This window comes from Trichogramma pretiosum, unplaced genomic scaffold (assembly GCF_000599845.2).
Source record: "Trichogramma pretiosum strain Unisexual culture from Peru unplaced genomic scaffold, Tpre_2.0 scaffold20, whole genome shotgun sequence".
NCBI lineage: Eukaryota > Metazoa > Arthropoda > Insecta > Hymenoptera > Trichogrammatidae > Trichogramma > Trichogramma pretiosum.
In genome coordinates this window covers 233586-250899 of record NW_019641696.1, presented here as the reverse complement: position 1 = coordinate 250899, position 17314 = coordinate 233586, and the positions used below count along the sequence as shown (strand labels likewise).

Genomic DNA, 17314 nt, shown 5'->3' with positions numbered 1-17314 from the left:
GTATTTGAAAGATAACGCGACTCGAGCCAGTATTTTCTGCTCCTGAACTGTCGACGTTTTGGTAAATTTCCCGCAGTTTCCGCTGAGTGGTTTTCTCTTACAACGATTTCTATACGAACGCCTCCGCGTCGGCAGAGATCAAAAGCGAACACGCGGAAAGCGAATTCTCCCAAAAATCTTGATTGATCGAAGTAATTTTTTTATTATTCCCCAAAATTTCATTCTTTTCTGCGAGGGATTGAAGTTTTACACGTATATATATATGCACACGCTACACGTAGGCAGCATCAAAGTCTAGGTGCACACACAATACAATACATGTAACATACATAAGCATGCGCGGCTTGGTCGAGCTCTCATCGGCCTCAGCAGCACAGGCTGTGCTGCTGCCTTTTATCTGCTGCGCGCGTTTGCATTCATTCTTGTCTTTTTACGGCTCACGACAAAGTGCTGCGAACTGCTGCTGCTGCTGAGGCCGCTATTGCCATGGTACAAGCCTCATACGAGAGAGCTGCTCTCTCTCTCTGTATGTTTGTGAGCTTATATACTCCGAGAGAGAGAGAACTGCGAGCGCGACCAACGAGCGAGTCAAAGCCCTTAAAACATATCGTGGCTATGTAGCCTTACATGTAGATATATATATGATGCGGCTGCATCGCGAGAGCGTGCAAATATATCCGCGGATGTGTGTGAGTGTGTGCTTATGTACGTGTGTGCAGCCTCGTGCACAGTGCACACACTGCAAAACAGCATCACTGCGCGTCGCTTGCAACTGCGAGCTCTGCCGTGTGACTCCCTCCTTACCCTCCCTTCCCTCTCTCTCTCTTTCTCTCTTTGTATATTATTCCGTAATTCCGAGATGCGCTAAAAATTTACTTCTCCCTCGTGCTTGAATCTTTCTTATTTTCTTGCCGCTCGATGCCGCTATTCTCAATGCTCTCTCTCTCGTATGTGTATATAGTTCATGTAAGTAGCAAGTGTGCGAGGAAAGTATTTAAATACACAGATACATACATTTGTATGTATTTATTTAGGACAAGTTTTCGAGAGATCGCGTGGCAGTCGATTATTCTCGAGCGACACTTGATCGCTCGTCAAAAGCAAGGCGCTATAAGCTCGACGCCGACCATTGGCTCCAAAATGGGCAAAGAAGAAAATTAATGAGCGGAGCCACCGATCAGCGTGTTTGTGCGTATTATGGAACATTTACACCTCTATAGAAGGCCTCATAATAACGAGCGCCTCCAAATACTGTGAATCATGTGTGAGTGTGTATACTAACTCGTCAACGCGCTGCGCCGCGTGACCGAATAAGCCATGGCGCGCGCGGCTAACCAAAAGCGTGAAATTCAAATTACGACGGCAGTGGCGCGCTGGGGCCTATGCTGGCTCCTCTGTATACTCTTGACTTGTTGTATTGTGCACGAATTAGTGGGCATTTCCTTTCTTTTTTTTTTCGAGTTCACATCGCGCCGTGACGAGTATAAACACGTGCGTGCATACGTGTGCTATTTAGGAGCTGCTTTCTCATAAATGTCGCATCTCTCTCTCTACTGACTGATTCGATTCGGAGCGAAGGAAATGGAAAAAAATTTATAAGAAGCAGCGTATGAGAGCATAAGAACCCGAATTTTTCGGTGGCTATACACGAAGACGTGTATGCACAACCGTACAAGAGGCGAATCCGCGTCGACAGAGTGTATCAAGCTTATAACACATTACGTATATCTATGTATTGGATACGCTCTCGTCGTATATATATATTTGCCGCTTGTACGTGTGTAAGTTTACACACATGGGAGTTCCCTTCCAATCGGCCGCAACGAGAAAGTCTCCGCTTTCGTCGTCTGGTCTAATATATTGCCGTATAGTGAGTACAAACACATCGCACACGCACACAGCAGACACAGACAGGCTCACACCATGTAGTTGTACGCGTGCGATGATACACGCGGTGGTGGTGGTGGTGGTGGTGGAGAATCGGCGCGTGCCTGCTGTCTCTCTCTCTCTCTCTCTCTCGATGAAAAAGGAGCGAATCGAAAGTTGAAAATCTTTACTATATACGCTCTACTATACGCATCTGTCTAGATACATAAGTACGATCGGATGTATGGCGTTTAAAAATGGAAATTTAGAATCATCGTGGCCGCTCGATGACGCCTGTGGCTTGTAGCCATGTGGATTTATATCGTATACTTATCGCATTATTATAATTCAATTTTCATGATTAATCGGCCGAAAATCGTTTAAAATCGAATGAATCAAACGGTAATTACGAAGTTAAATAGTTATCGCCAAAAAATGAGAGAAAAAAATTGTAATCAATGCGAAACAATCGTCGACTCCGTATAGTTATAACATACACAATTGTTAATGAAAAACGAGGCCTGCAGGAAGATACGAGAGTATAAGCGCGTCGCGTTGTTGTTTGCGTGGGCCGAGCTACTATATATGTATGTGCGCGCACGTGTACGACATACAGATAGTCACCTGTGCATAACCTCGTATCAGTACAAACGCATACACACTCGCAAACGCGGAGCAATTGAATGGGAGAGGAAAAAAACGACGACGATTTTTTATTTGTTGTTTATTAGAGGCGCTGCTGCGCAGTAGGCGTCGATTATGCGTGAAAATTACGAAAAGAACGTTATCGTTTCGCGACTGGCTGCAATTGCAGTCGAGCCGCGTGTACGTATGCAGGTATATGGCCGAGAGAAGCATCTCGAAGATCTCTCGTCGCTGCGGCGCTTACTCCGCAATACGAAACTCGCAGTAGTAGTTATACCTATGTAGATTGTATGTACGCGATTCGCGCGACGGCGACACTCGTACATATATATCCATTATATATACGATATATAGCAATGTTCTTCACCTTGACGCTTCGTCTCACGGTTATTCTTTGATTATTATTATTTTTCGACATCGACATGAGGCAGAGACTCTCTCGTCGGCGAGGCACGGCCAGCTTACAGCCTGCTCTGCAGAGTGTAGTGTATATATATGTGAGTGAGTGAGAGAGAGGCAGAGAGTAAGGAGTGAAAGAGAGAGAGAAGAACGAGACGAGCACGCGCGCGCGTGCGTGAATGAGAGTTGAGAGAGAGAGAGAGAGAAAGACACTGCACACAAACCGAGAGAGGAAGGCAAAGTCTCGGCTCTCGATCGAGAGAGAGAGAGAACCCGAACAACACACCGTTGTGTGTATGCTGCTCCTTCCTTTAAGCTCGTGTGTCTGTGTATCCGTGCGTATTATATGTATGCGTGTAATTTTTTTTTTTTTTCAACGATGCGCAGCTGTGCAGAGGCAAGAGAGGATATACTTCTCCTTTCTGTGTTTTTACGCCGTTTGTGTGTGTGCGCGCGACGCTGTTTCTCTTCTCTCTGCCTATATACTCCCGCGCGCACACGACTTTTTCTCGTTTTGATCACCCGCTCACCCAACTCGCTCTCTCTCTGTCTCTCTTTCTTTCTTTCTTTCTCCCTCTCTCTGCCAGCCAGCCAGCCAGCCAGCTCTGCCTCACTCTACATCTACTTCATTTTTATGCGCCCGTCTTTTAAATTTTTCGTTTTTTCGCATTATTTTTTCCCCCCTCGTTCGTATATGTATATACACACGTATACCTACACACCTCGCAATATACATATATATTCTTACAAACAGAGCGCCTAAGTATATTGCTCTTGTGTATGTGCTGCATCGTCGTCGTCGTCTTCGCGACTCCGTCTTTGCGATCCGGTCACGATCGCGCACAGCTTGCGTCGCTGCCACCGTCGCTTACGACCGCGCTAGCGTCCGTATGTGTGTGTGTGTGTGTGAGTGCCAACTATAGCTTTCGAATTCTCAAACGATTGATGAAAATAAGTTTTGCCGCACTCATATACGTTTTATATACGTACCCACACACATGTGGGTATATACTTTGTGTGCACGCCTCGCCTTGTTGCCTAAAATTACCCATACCACTGTGCGAGCTGTTGGTTTCGTTGCGGCCTCTTCTAAATATATAATCCTGGCGTATATACGCTTGTATTGGCCGTTCATGCTGAATTGCACGATTTTTTGCGCGCGATGCGACTCGTTGACTCGATGCATATAAGCGATAATACAAACGATTATCATAAACATTGTTGCTGCTGCTTTTGCATTCAATTGAAATTTTGAGACGTGATTCGAATCGAATAAATGACGCTTTAAATGCCCGCGCGAAGAAGGCAGTAATCTTTGCGGTGTATCAAGTCGAAGAAATTAAATCTCCGGGGATTGACGAGGAGAAGGATTAAAGCTACGCGCGAAGAAAAAAAGTCGAAAAAGAGGAATGAATTTTTAGTCTTTGGGAAGTATTATAAGATGTGTAAGAGAAAAAATAAAAGTCCGACGGAGGGAAACTCGCAAAAGACAATGACACTGAGAGAAAGAGAGAGAGAGAGAGAGAGAGAGAGAGAGAACGAGGGAAAATAAGTGAGTAAGCCTTGGGAGTAGCCAATGCCAGTAATATTGATCAGCGCATAACGAAGTAGTCTTTAAGAAATGGCTGGAAGTGAGAGAGAGAAAAGACACCCTTCGCACACTGCCTTTACTGCCCTGATACTACTGCTTGTGCTATCCCTCTTTCTCTCGATATTATATATCTCCGTCTATTGCTCACTCTCTCTCTACACGCACATAGTAGAGTCGAGGCAGTGAGACATTTCGAAAGCCAAAGTGAGCACCGCTGAGTGAAACGAGTCACTGCCTCGTGTTTACATATATACAAGGGATGCGAAAGGGTGTGTAAGAGAAAGAGAGAGAGAGAGAGAGAACGAGAGAAAGCCGAGGGATCTCGGATACCGACTTCGTATATAGTGTACGGGAACTCACGCGTATTGACAAAAATTTTAAGAAATATTCGCACGAATGTACCGGCTTTTTAAATTATTAAATAAGCTGACTCTTTAAATGGTCTATTCAGGTCGATTTCGTAGTCGGTGCTTTTTTGTTTTCGTATTGTACTCACAATAAGGCGACATATTCATTTATCGAAAATCCGGTGGCTCCTCGTTACAATCTAATCGTGCGCGAGTATATAATCTCGCTCCAAATAACAAAACCACACGAAAAGAGAGAGAGAGAGAGAGAGAGAGAGAGAGATGTTTTAATGCGCTTCAGTGGATTAAAATCTTCTGCGGCTTATAAGTGAGCATTATAGGCTATACTTATACCTTATAATATATACCCATACACACTCATACACACGAGCGAATAGTCAACACTCTCCAAAAGAATGAGATGGACGTCGGCGTGTGTGGATCGCGCGTACACACATACAGTATGTGTTGTCGGTTAAAGTGCCCTCAATTTGTGATATATGTAGGGCAGCGCAGCGCACATACACCGCGAGTAGTGTATACACACGAGCACGGCAAGGTGAGCGCACGCGTACTCCTTTTTTGCGCTATATATCGTCGCGCGGCGGCGGCGGCAAAAGCGACCAACGTAGCTTTTGCGCGACTTATTTAGTTTGGAGTCGTGTGCGCACCGCCACTAGGATTCTCGCCTTCGGCGCGTGCGATCTATTCGCGCAGGCTCGCGCGAATTATTATCGTCGTCGCGCAATATTATACGCCTACGCCTTGGCGCGGATCGGCATCATGGCTCGGCGCGCTTCGCTGCGAATAACATATATATATGCTCGATCCTTTGTGAGTCGCGACTACCGACACCTACTTTCGACTGTAGTAGCGCGCCAGATTTAATATGTAAGCGATTTAAATGCGCCGTACAGCCGGCGTTTCCTCATCATCTCGTATTGTTATTATATTCTTTTAAACATAAAACGAGAGAAATAGAACTTGGATTCGGTGATGATGATCTCGATCTCTTGTACTTTCATATAAACACGATGTCCGAATTACTGCGACGATATGCTATATTAAACAGGCGAAAAAACCCACAGACTCGATTTCTATACATATGTATATTTGTGCGCTGTATATATATAAATATCCTTCCGATGCTGCTATTGCTGCTGCTGGCGGCTGCGCGTGCTATATAGCAGGATATAATACAAACAGACGCGCGGGAGAAGGTCTATATATACGTGTATATAGCGTGGCGAAGGAGACGCGACGCGCAAAAAAAAGCCATACGCGTAAAAGTATTAGGAAATACTACACATAGGGCAGAGCACACAAGAGGCTTCGAGGCTCGCAGGACTGTATGTATATAATGCGCGTGATGCGTTGCCCTGATGTGCTGCGTGCTGTTTTCGTCGTCGTCGTCGTCGTCGTCGTCGTCTCGCCTCGTCGTCGTGGTTGTATGTATTTGCTGCAGCGCGCCGGCATCGAGGCGCAGACGCGCTCCCGGCAGCATATCGGTAGCCTGCATATATAGATATATATATATATATATAACAGAAGCTCGAGGTTAACAGAATGTAAAAGAGTATATATAAGTTTGCTCAAAGCAAAAGAGAGAAGAAGAATATATATATAGAGTGTTGTGTCCTGGATATAGTGTGTGAGTGCCTTCGCACACACACGCACACACACGCACACACACCACCGCGACTGCATCTATATATACAGTCACGCAGACAAACGGGCGCGCGCAAACATACGTGTAAAAGCGTGCGCGCACACACATATGCATACCTGCCTGCCTGCTATGCGCGCGTATCGACGTAACATACGAATGAGAGCTGGAAGCGGAGTGAGAGAGAGAGGACGTGCCGCCTGCCTGCCTCTGCTGTATCGCATACATACGTACAACATATATATCTGTGTGTGTGTATATTATTGTGAGGGATGGCGAGGAGAGGAACGCGCAGAGAGCATAGAGTGGGTGTACTGGGAGGTATGCAGCACGCGCGACGCAAGAGGGAGAGAGAATCTGAAAACGGCTAAAGGGAGGGAAACTCGAGTATATACGCATCTATAATACATACGTATACATATACGTGGTGTATAATATACACATGTATACAGAACTGTCGCTGAATTTCATGAAAGAGGGAGAGAGAGAGCAAAGGGTAAAACTCAACGCGCTACAAGAGGGGTGGAACGCGGGGGAGGGAGGGAGGAGGAAAAGTCGAGAGTTGAATTTTAGGCCTCGTGTATATTCTGCGTAAAAGAGGGAAGAAATGATAAAGGTGGCAATGAACAGAGGAGAGAGAGAGACAGAGAGAGAGGATGAAGTTCAAAAGGAAAAAGATGATACGATATGTACGTAAATGGACTAAATCACGTCAACTGTGACAGGTCATCGCTAGCGCCGATCGCTTATCTCGCTACAAAGATAATTGAATTTCAAAATGCGACCAGAGTTATACGTTCTGATTTTTAGGAATGCTTTGGACTTTTATATGCTACTGCTACAAAAAAATTTCAGCTGAATAACTTTTAGACGAGAGATCCGACAGGTTATTTGAATATTTTAATTGTTAAAGCGAGTAATTATGTCTTGCAATCTTTCACAATTACATCGTAAATTATGTAGCGCCAACGATAGCGATGCTTTTATTACGTAACAGCATATTTAATAGCGGCACAGTGAGAGATAAATTTGGCCATTTCTAAATTATACTTGAATAAAGGATCAACTTGCATCCTCTCTTCGTTCTCGAACAGAAGTGGGTCTCTCACTAACACGCTGTATCCTTCGAGGTTTGCGAGAAGCCCCCGAACGAGTCGGCTACTGGCTGGGGGGTGTGTGCGTGTGAGTCTGTACGTATATATATATATACACGAATGTTCATGCGAAATCTTCCGAGTCGAATCCCTTCCTATGTACAAAACGTACAAGTGTGCGCGCATCCGTTAGTGTCTGTCTGTGGGTGTGTAAGTGTGTTTTCGCTTTATAGTAGAATTCTCCTCCGTGCAAGTTTCATGCGACTCGAGGTATAACATCGATATGAGAAAATAGAGGGAGCTAAGATAGCCAAAAAAGTATATGACTTGGAACATCTGTTGAACAACATAATAAGATAAAACGCAGTTATATGTTGACAAATACAAATCATTTGAATGTTAAAATGTATGCTGTAACAAGTGCAGAGTTTAAATTGTTATACACGCAATATCGTCGCTTTATTTCAATAGATTATTTCTGAGCCATTTGATGGAGGGGTTCAATCGTATAACTCGACGTGAATGTAATAGTTCATTACATAACGCGCGTGCGATGTTGTCGATTTCGCACGGAATTCATTTCGAGTCTCATGGGAGAATGCTTGACGAGAGCTGCAAAATTACGCGTCAAATATTCAGTTTATATGATAATCTTGAATCAAAGTTGAAATCTTTTTTACAATAGCATTGAAAAAAGCACGAAATAGATAAAAACTCAGTTATGATGTATTTTAGACTGCAGATCTTGACCAACATTTGAATTTTTGGATATTAATGTGGTTCTGAAAATTTAAGGTCAAACCGAGTTATTTATGCAATGTTATGTAAAATAAAAAGAATTTATACACAAGGCTCGCAAAAAATCAATTAAAAAAACCCTTCTATAAAAGTCTACTTATAATTGATATATTACACAGTCAAAACTTTTTCCAATAGAATTCATATTCATGTCAACATTGAAAGTCATGTGAAACATGAAGGAAATGTTTGATTAGTCATCATAAAAAATTTTGCAGGAAGTTTTTCCAGCTTTATAAATTTTCACTAATTTTGGTAAGCTTTTGACTGTCAAACAAGCATCATAGTTCAAGTAATTGAAGTTTTGATTAAATTGTACGGAAAAATACCTAAAATATTAATATTTATCGGAGTATTTATGAATAATTGTGATTCGCGCAAGAGATGGAAGTTTCCGGAAACAACACTTCGCCAAGCAAAACAAACTTAGCTGTTTACAGAGACTGCGCAGTATGTTGTAAACATTGTTACTTTTTTCAAACCGATCATGTTGTATTATGCTAAAAATTGATTTACAATGATGTGCAATTCAACATTTTTCCGAAGTTTGTGCACATTTGAATTTGTACATTGATTATTGTTGCGAAACAAAATGTTATTAAGACTTCAATTTTAAAGTTTATATCAATTTTTCTCTATCGATCCAAATACTGAAAATCAAATTCAAATGCAAAATGAAAAAACAAAAACAATTCCAGGTAAGAAGGACTAAATCGATTTTAAAATCTCATGTTTTCAAGCGCATTCGATATCAACGGTAGGTAACGCAGCTTTTACTCGACAAATACAAAATAAAATAAGAAAAATTCCATAGTAGCACATTATATATAAGTTTTTGCGGGGAATAAAACTTTCTCGATGATCAGCTCTCATATATATACAGATATTGTGTCGAGAAGAGAGTGGATGTCCAAGCAGCAGCAGCACACACATACATCGAATGGCACAAGCATATAGAACAGTTTTATAACTATTTCTCCTCCTGGCGCGCTCATAACGTTAGAAAACAAACTCGCTTGAGAAAGCTGGAGAGCTGAGAGCGCGGCGCGCAGGAGTAGCAGCAGCAGCAGAGAGAAAGAGACACAAGCTTTGCATTGCTACGAGAGCGCTTAATAATTTTTCGACCATGCACCGTAAGAGACGCACGAGTTACAGGTCGTTTAATCCCTTCTCTTCCTCCTCCTCCTGCAGGCGCTCGCACGCGCGCATATAGCAGTACAGAAACATTGCATTATGCACGTATATACCTATATAGTTTTCTCGCGGCCTTTCGCTCGTGCAGTGCACCGCTGTGTGTGCGCGCGTGCTGTATATATACTGTATATACTCCGTGGAGAAACCTATAGCTGCCATGCAGCAGCAGGAGAGAGCAAAAGAGACGGATAATGCGCAAGAGAGAATACACACACACACACACACACATACACACACAGACGCTTATACGTGCGCGCGTCCGGTTTTCTCCGCAGTGGAAAGCCGATCTTTCGCCAGTATTAAATGGGCAATATGTTCATGAAGACATGCAGATGCGCGTCATCTTTTCTGCGGCTGGCTGGGCCTGACGCTTGGCACGAGCGGGCATTATACATACACACGTCCATGTACTGCCGCCGCCACTCTCGCGCCATCCACCTGCAAATATTATATATGTATAATAATAAACGCATGTTTTTGGCCAAGTATGCGTTTTGTCGGTATAAGACGCGGCACACACACATAAGACGCAAGTGTGCCTCCGGCACTGACTGGCTGGCCTCTAAAACTGCCCCTATCTCTCTCTCTCTCTCTCTCTCGATGCTACCTCTAAGTAAAGTTGTCTGCGTCTCTGTCCGTGTGTGTGTCTGTGCGTGTATGTCCTGCTGCACACGGCCTCTCAAATTACCCATTCGATATCGTGCTAACTCTCCCTGCCAATTTCACCTGCGACTTGTTTACGTTTTTTTCTTGCTCGCCAGCTTCTTATTCCATTTATTTTTGTTTTGTTTCTCTGCCGATCCTCCCAAAAACTACATTACATATCCCTGGTACGATCACGCGGAGCAAATCAAAATTGGCAGCGCTGGGCGTATATATATATAGTGGATGATACATTCTGCGCAGTAACTTAAATGCGGCAATTTGATTTTCGGAGTCTCTGTCTCTATGTCCCAACGCGCGCTTGCCATATACAGAGAATTGAAATGAAAATAATCAAGGATAGCGCACTACAACGCAACACAGGCTCTACACGTGCTGTGTACAATACGTCTATAGTAGTGCCAAAATGAAAGTCCACTGGCTGCGTAATTCAAGTTCGCTCGCTGATATCGACCGGCGTGGCGGAGGCGGCGGGAGCCGTGCGCGCGCTAAGTCTGCCGCCTAGTCGTTGTTGTCATGGAGACGCTCGAGTTAATTTGACCTTATGGTGTCGCACACATCGACATCGTTACGCCGCTTGTGGTCTCTCTCTCTCTCTATATACATACATAGATCTTCCATGGTTTGCTCTTAACAAGCAGAGATCCATCGTTGATATAGAGCGTGCATGCATGGTGATGAAAGACCAGGCAAAGGGCTATCGGTAATGAAAAGATATCAAAATGAGTGGAAAAAATAGGTGAATGACCGATTCGATGCACGCAAGATCGACTCGTCGATCGGTGCATTGTGTACATGTACAAAAGTGCTTGGACTGTATTACGCGAGGTTGCAGTACTCGAGATGAATCGATATACCGCGTGATTTCGCAAGTAATTAGAATAATCTTCCGATTTCACGATCGCGATCAGATTTCAGAAATCAAGCCAATGAAAATAATACGAGCGAGTAATCAGTACTAATCGTGTATTAATGCAACCATAAAAGACAATAACATGTTTAAAGTTGATTAAAGGCCTTGATCGATTTTGAAAGAAATATTTTAAGGACATAAGTAAGGAGGGAGCAGTTGCAATTTCTCGTCAAAATAATATCGCAACGTTTTAACAAAAATATGAAGGCGTTAAGCGGGCAAACGAAGCTGAATACTATATGGACAAGGGACCGTAAGCGTAAAGCGAGAAGAGGTGCTCTCGAGGAATGTGCGTATACGAATACAAAGCCCAAAGCATGCGAAGAAGAAAGGAAGACGAGAGGCTATGTAAGCAAAAGGAGGAGGGAGGCCATCGCGCGAGCGAGAGAGAGAGAGAGAGAGAAAGAGATAGACGAAGAGAAGAAGAATAAAAAGCGTAACAGGCATCACTGCAGATGTCGAGGAGTAGGGTGGGCGGTGAGCAGGCGCGCGCGCGCCCGCAAAAGATGGCACGTGTAACGCGAGACAGAGAAAGGCTCATGCAGCCTGGCCGATGCCACTGCTTGCAAAATGTTTCTGCGCCGCTAGGTGGGGGTACACATATAACACACACACACACAGTGGAGAGCACTGCGATCGTTTAAGCAGTCCGTGCACACGCAGACGCGCAGACACTGCATATACACGTACAACAGGCACAGACAACACACAATGCACGCGCACGCACACAGATGCACGGACAATGTGCATTTACACACAGGAGCATGGCGCGTGCGACTTCTCCCCTACTACCTCGACTGGCTCGACTCTCTCTCTCTCTCTCTCTCTCTCTCTCTCTCTCTGTCTATCTCTCACTGGATAGTGGATATCCTTTTTCGCAGCCGTGCGCGAAAGTGCACCGCTCGGCGCATGCTCTAAATTATCGATCTATCGCTCGATAACAGCAGCCAAGCAGCAGCGGCATTAAAGCAGAACGGCCCGATACCCAATGACCGTACCCAGAACCGTGCTGCACAGAGGCCGCACAGTTTCATGCCTGGCGCGCACTCGGGATATCGATGACCCGCTGAAAAGTAGCTTCCAATTTTCGATGATGCGCGCTGCTCCTTCGTATCGGTGCATGTATATATACTCGTCGTATCGAACTAAACGCGCTCGTGCGGGGCAATATATAAGAGAGGAATATACTTGGGCCGGCTGCGTCATTGACCTGTGCACAGCCGAGTACAGTTGCATCATGAAATTTCGTGACTGAACTCTCTCTCTCTCTCTCTCTCTCTCACTCTCCTGTCTCGTGTCGTTCGAGTCATTTAAAATATTTTTAAGCATCATTTACGACGTTTAGCTTCTATTTGTAGAATATTCAAGCTTGTAAAAATACAATATATTAAACTATTTTTATTCACTTTGATGCAATAAACGAAAAACGCCTAGAAAAAAACTGATGAGTTCGAATAGATTTTACAAAAAATACTGTGATTGAAGCGTGAGAGCAGAAGTCATAAAAAAGAATAGAAGGCAATTGCAGGGCAAGATATTTGAAGACATTTGATTCACGAAGAAGGAATCATTATGGTTCCTTTACGAATGAATTACTTTACACAAATTCAATTAACAGTGTATCTGAATATCCAAAGTCGGGCACAATAAGCTTCAGAGTTTTCAGGTTTTTTTGGTCCTTGATCCTCTTTTCCTACCTTGCTGACTCCTTGCTCTGAGATTGAGCAAAACGGTGATTCAAACAGGTTCCTGGGCTGGACCATTAGTCCAGCCCAGCTGCTATTCGTAACCGATGAGGTAATATGGATGGAAACAAATTTTATGCATGTATTTTTTTTAGTTTCACGGGGCCAAAATTCATGAAAAAACTTGACTTCATCCTTATCGCCACAGCGGTTACAGAAAGTTTATGAACCCATAGTATGGACAGCATAGTATGGAACCTTTACATCATGTTCTGGAGTCACAAAAAGTGATAATCATGCAACATCGGCAAAAATAGCAAATAGAATAAAACCTATTTGCGATTGTAGGCAAGGTCTCAATTTATTGGGTCACTTATGAACATGAGGATTTGAAAAATATTGAATAAATTTATTTGAAAGTACGCTAAATATTTTTAATTTATTGGTATTATCAAAACGTTACCCGATCGGAAAAAGCCTGACTCAAGCCTAATCTGATCATCCGGCCCGGATCAAACTAGCGATCCTGCCCGTAGAGCAGGGGTAATCATGTTCTAATCCGGCCCGGATCTTACCTGGAAGAAAGTGTGAACATAACCTCCACTATGCGATTGAATCGTACAAATGATTATATTATTTATGAGCACCGTCATATGTTGACAGTGTCAGTTGAAAATATATCGTTATTATATATCAAAAATAGACTTATATATCGTTTGAAAAATAAAATTATAATTAAGTTCTTGGACATCTAATATTGACGTAAATTTCTCTGAAGAAGACAACTTGGAATCTAACGATTCAAGCATGAAAAAATGATTGGAAGCGATTCAAGTCTTGATGAAAGTTTCGATCATGTTTTGATGAAAATGATAGTGACTATGAAGTCTGTGTAGATAAAAAATGCGCATCTGTGATTGCTAACGCTTTGAAAGAATGGCCGTACAAAAACAATATTAATCATTCAACATTCGATGTATTGTTGAAAGTTACTCATAATATTCATACTATATTATAAATATGGATTGAAAAGCAATCGGATCGCGAGTACATACTTGCATCCGTTCGATCAAAACATACAGACTTTTGAGCTATTAATGGCGTTACAATCACGTCGCGAAAGGTTATGTTTACACGATCCTCCGGGCAAGGTCCGGGCCGGATAAGATACTGATTAAACCCGGAAAATTCCCCTGACTTTGTCCTGATCCGGGCGTTTATTTGAAGATCCGGGCAGGATCTTGGTGTGAGAAGCTTTTTCCGACAGCATAGACACAAGCATCGGTGGTTCAATGGTAGAATGCTCGCCTGCCACGCGGGCGATCCGGGTTCGATTCCCGGCCGATGCACACCTCTTTTTTACACTTTAGTAACTTATTAAATGGCATTGAGTCACACTTTGGATGTTCACTGTACCCAGGTTTGTCGTTTTTTTTTAGCCCTTTCTGCTACAAGGCTAAATGGCCAACCTCACCGTTCTACTTAACGGTGGGTGTTGCGTGTATATGCAAGTGTGTGTGTTAGTGTGTCCTCCCATACCACTGAGGTTACGCTTTGATTATGATGTGACCCCCAACGCCAGAGACCGCAGTTGAAGTGCACTAGCTTTTTTTCCAAGGAAAATTTCCACGGTATACACCCATCGGTGCAAACCTCGCAGAAAAAAACCTCGGGAAAAAACCAACCCACCGTCGGGATTTGAACCCTGACTTCTCCTACCGTTGAGAAGCAAGAGCTCAAGCCCCACAGCCACCGCGACCTCCAGGTTTGTCGTAATATTATTCTTTTGCTGCGCCATCTATAAAACTTTCTGAGTAAGAACTTTGTTTAATATAAGATTAACACATCAACTGTTTAACTTATTCCGAATATTCATAATTCCTAATATTTATCATTCCGAAATATGAACATGGCTCCTCGATCAGTTGGGTTACTTGAGTTACTTAGGTTACTTGGGTTACTTGGGGTTACTCGGCCAAGAATGCTCCCCTTGATCCGTTGGGTTACTTGGATTACTTGGGTTACTCGGCCAAAAATACTCACCTCGATTAGTTGGGTTACTTGGGTCACTTGGGTTACTTGGGTTATTTGGGTCTCTTGGGTTACTTGGGTTACTTGGGGTTACTTGGGGTTACTCGGCCAAAAATACTCACCTCGATTAGTTGGGTTACTTGGGTCACTTGGGTTACTTGGGTTATTTGGGTCTCTTGGGTTACTTGAGTTACTTGGGTCACTTGGGTTACTTGGGTTACTTGGGTTACTCGGCCAAAATTACTCCCCTCATTTAGTTATGTTACTTGGGTCATTTGGGTTACTTGGTTTACTTTGGTTACTCGGCCAAAAATACTCCCCTTGGTTAGTTTGGTTACTTGGGTTACTTGGGTTACTCGGCCAAGAATGCTCCCCTTGACCAGTTGGGTTACTTGGGTTACTTGGGGTTACTTAATAACTGATTGATTCAGGTACCAGTCACCAGTTTAGTAATTGATAACTTAATCATTCATTTGTTAATTTATCGATAATAACTTATAAATGAATCAACCAGTTACCTGTTATTTATCTGGTAAATAATAACTAATTCAATCAGTTATAAGTTAATAATTGAGTAACTTTTAACTGAATTATTAGTTATCAGTTCTTTAATTATTAACTTATATCTGAATTATTCAGTTATCAGTTAACTATAAAGTTCAATTGAATAATCAAATAACTACTCGCAACACTGATTAAAAGTGTGCGCTATACCTTGGCTTTTACAGAAGTCTTCGAATCCTTTGGCAGTGAAGCAAGTGCCTCTGTCCGAGATGAGCCTCTCGGGAGCCCCATAAGTTATGCAAAATCTGTCCAGACTACCTGGTCACAGCTTGTATCTTTACATGGCTCTAGAGTGACCCTTTTGGTTAAATTGTCCACCAACACCAAAATATATTTGTTTTTCTTCGTGCTTGTGGTCAACGGACCTATGTGGTCTACGTGGATAATTTGAAATGGCCTTGATCCTGGAGAAATTGGGTGCAGCAGTCCTTTCTTCTAGCCTGACATGGCTTTGTTTGCAATGCAATGTAAGCATGCTTTTATATGCTGCCTTGTGTATCTACGCATACATGGGAAAAAGTAGAACTCCTTCATCTTTCTCAGGGTGCGATCCAAACCAAAATGTCCGTTCAAGTCATGAAAACGTACAACTAGACTTTTTCTCATCGACTTCGGAATGACTAATTTTCTCTCATTATCTATTTTCTTGTACAGCATTCCTTTATTCAACTCGTAATCCTGAAATTCTGAATCTTCTGCTGGTGATCTATCCGATAGTTCTTTCCTTAAGATTTTGACTTTTTGTTGGGTAGCATCATCCGAAAACTGATATAGGAACACTTCCTCGATGGGATTCTGATCATGTAGTCCTTTCCTATTTTTTTCTTCGGGAAAAGCTCTACTTAGCGCATCTACATGCTGCATCTTCTCCATGAGAATTTCGGCATAAATCTTCGGAAGTAGCTTACGAGGCCCAAAAACCTACGCAGCTAATGTACTGATTAAAGGATTGGATACCCTTCTATTGCTGATGATTTAAATTTTCCTGACAGCTCTAGCCCAAGATATGTGACTTTTTCTTGAAGGAAAGTGCATTTAGATAGTTTGATTGTCAATCTTGCTTTACGGAGACATGTCAATACTGTTTGGAGTCTAGTTAACAGCGTTTGTCACGTGCTCGCTGCTATTAATATGTCGTCCAGGTAGTGTAATACGATATCTTTCCTGAGTGGTTCTAATACCTTTTTCATTAGCTTTGAAAAATAAAATGGTGCATTAGTCAAACCTAAAATCATTTTAGTGAACTCGCCTGTTTTATCTAGTGTAACAAAAGCTGTCTTTTCTTTTGCTTCATCCATGCGCCAAATCTAGTACTATGAACCATTTATTCTCGCTTCGTAACTGTGCCAAATGATCATCAATGTTGGGGAGCGGAAAGCTTCTTTTTTCTGTATGTTGATTCAGTCGTCGATAATCAACGACTAGTCTATCTTCACCACTCTTCTTTTTGAAAATAATCACTGGGCTGGCATACTGTGAGTCGGTTTCCGTTGCAATGCCTAGATGCTTCCATTCGCTGACAACAGCTTTGCGTTGACGCTCGGTGGCACTAGCTGGGTATGGTTTCCTATTGACCGGTTTACTACCAGGAATCTCCTTACTGTCCATTTCGATAAGATCGGTTTGTCCTATTTCTTTAACCGACATGACGATGGTGTGTCTCGGTAATCATTAAGAATTTTGAGCAGCTTTTCCTTCGCTTCTGCTGGTTGGTTGTCTGCCATTGTGATGTCTGCTTCGGTGACACTAGCTTTGAGGGTATGTAACAAAGGTGGTGCTTCGGCAAACTTTCCTCGGACAGGCAGGCTTTCCAGCTGGTTAATCGTAGCTTTCTGCTCACTAAAATTTATGAGAGGTA

General features: G+C 42.9%; 1 non-coding gene across 1 annotated transcript; it reads left to right on the top strand.

The window, feature by feature from the left end:
• Positions 1 to 14139: 14139 nt before the first annotated feature.
• On the top strand, positions 14140 to 14210 carry Trnag-gcc. Its single transcript has one exon. It is a non-coding gene; the product is annotated as a tRNA-Gly (tRNA).
• Positions 14211 to 17314: the final 3104 nt, after the last annotated feature.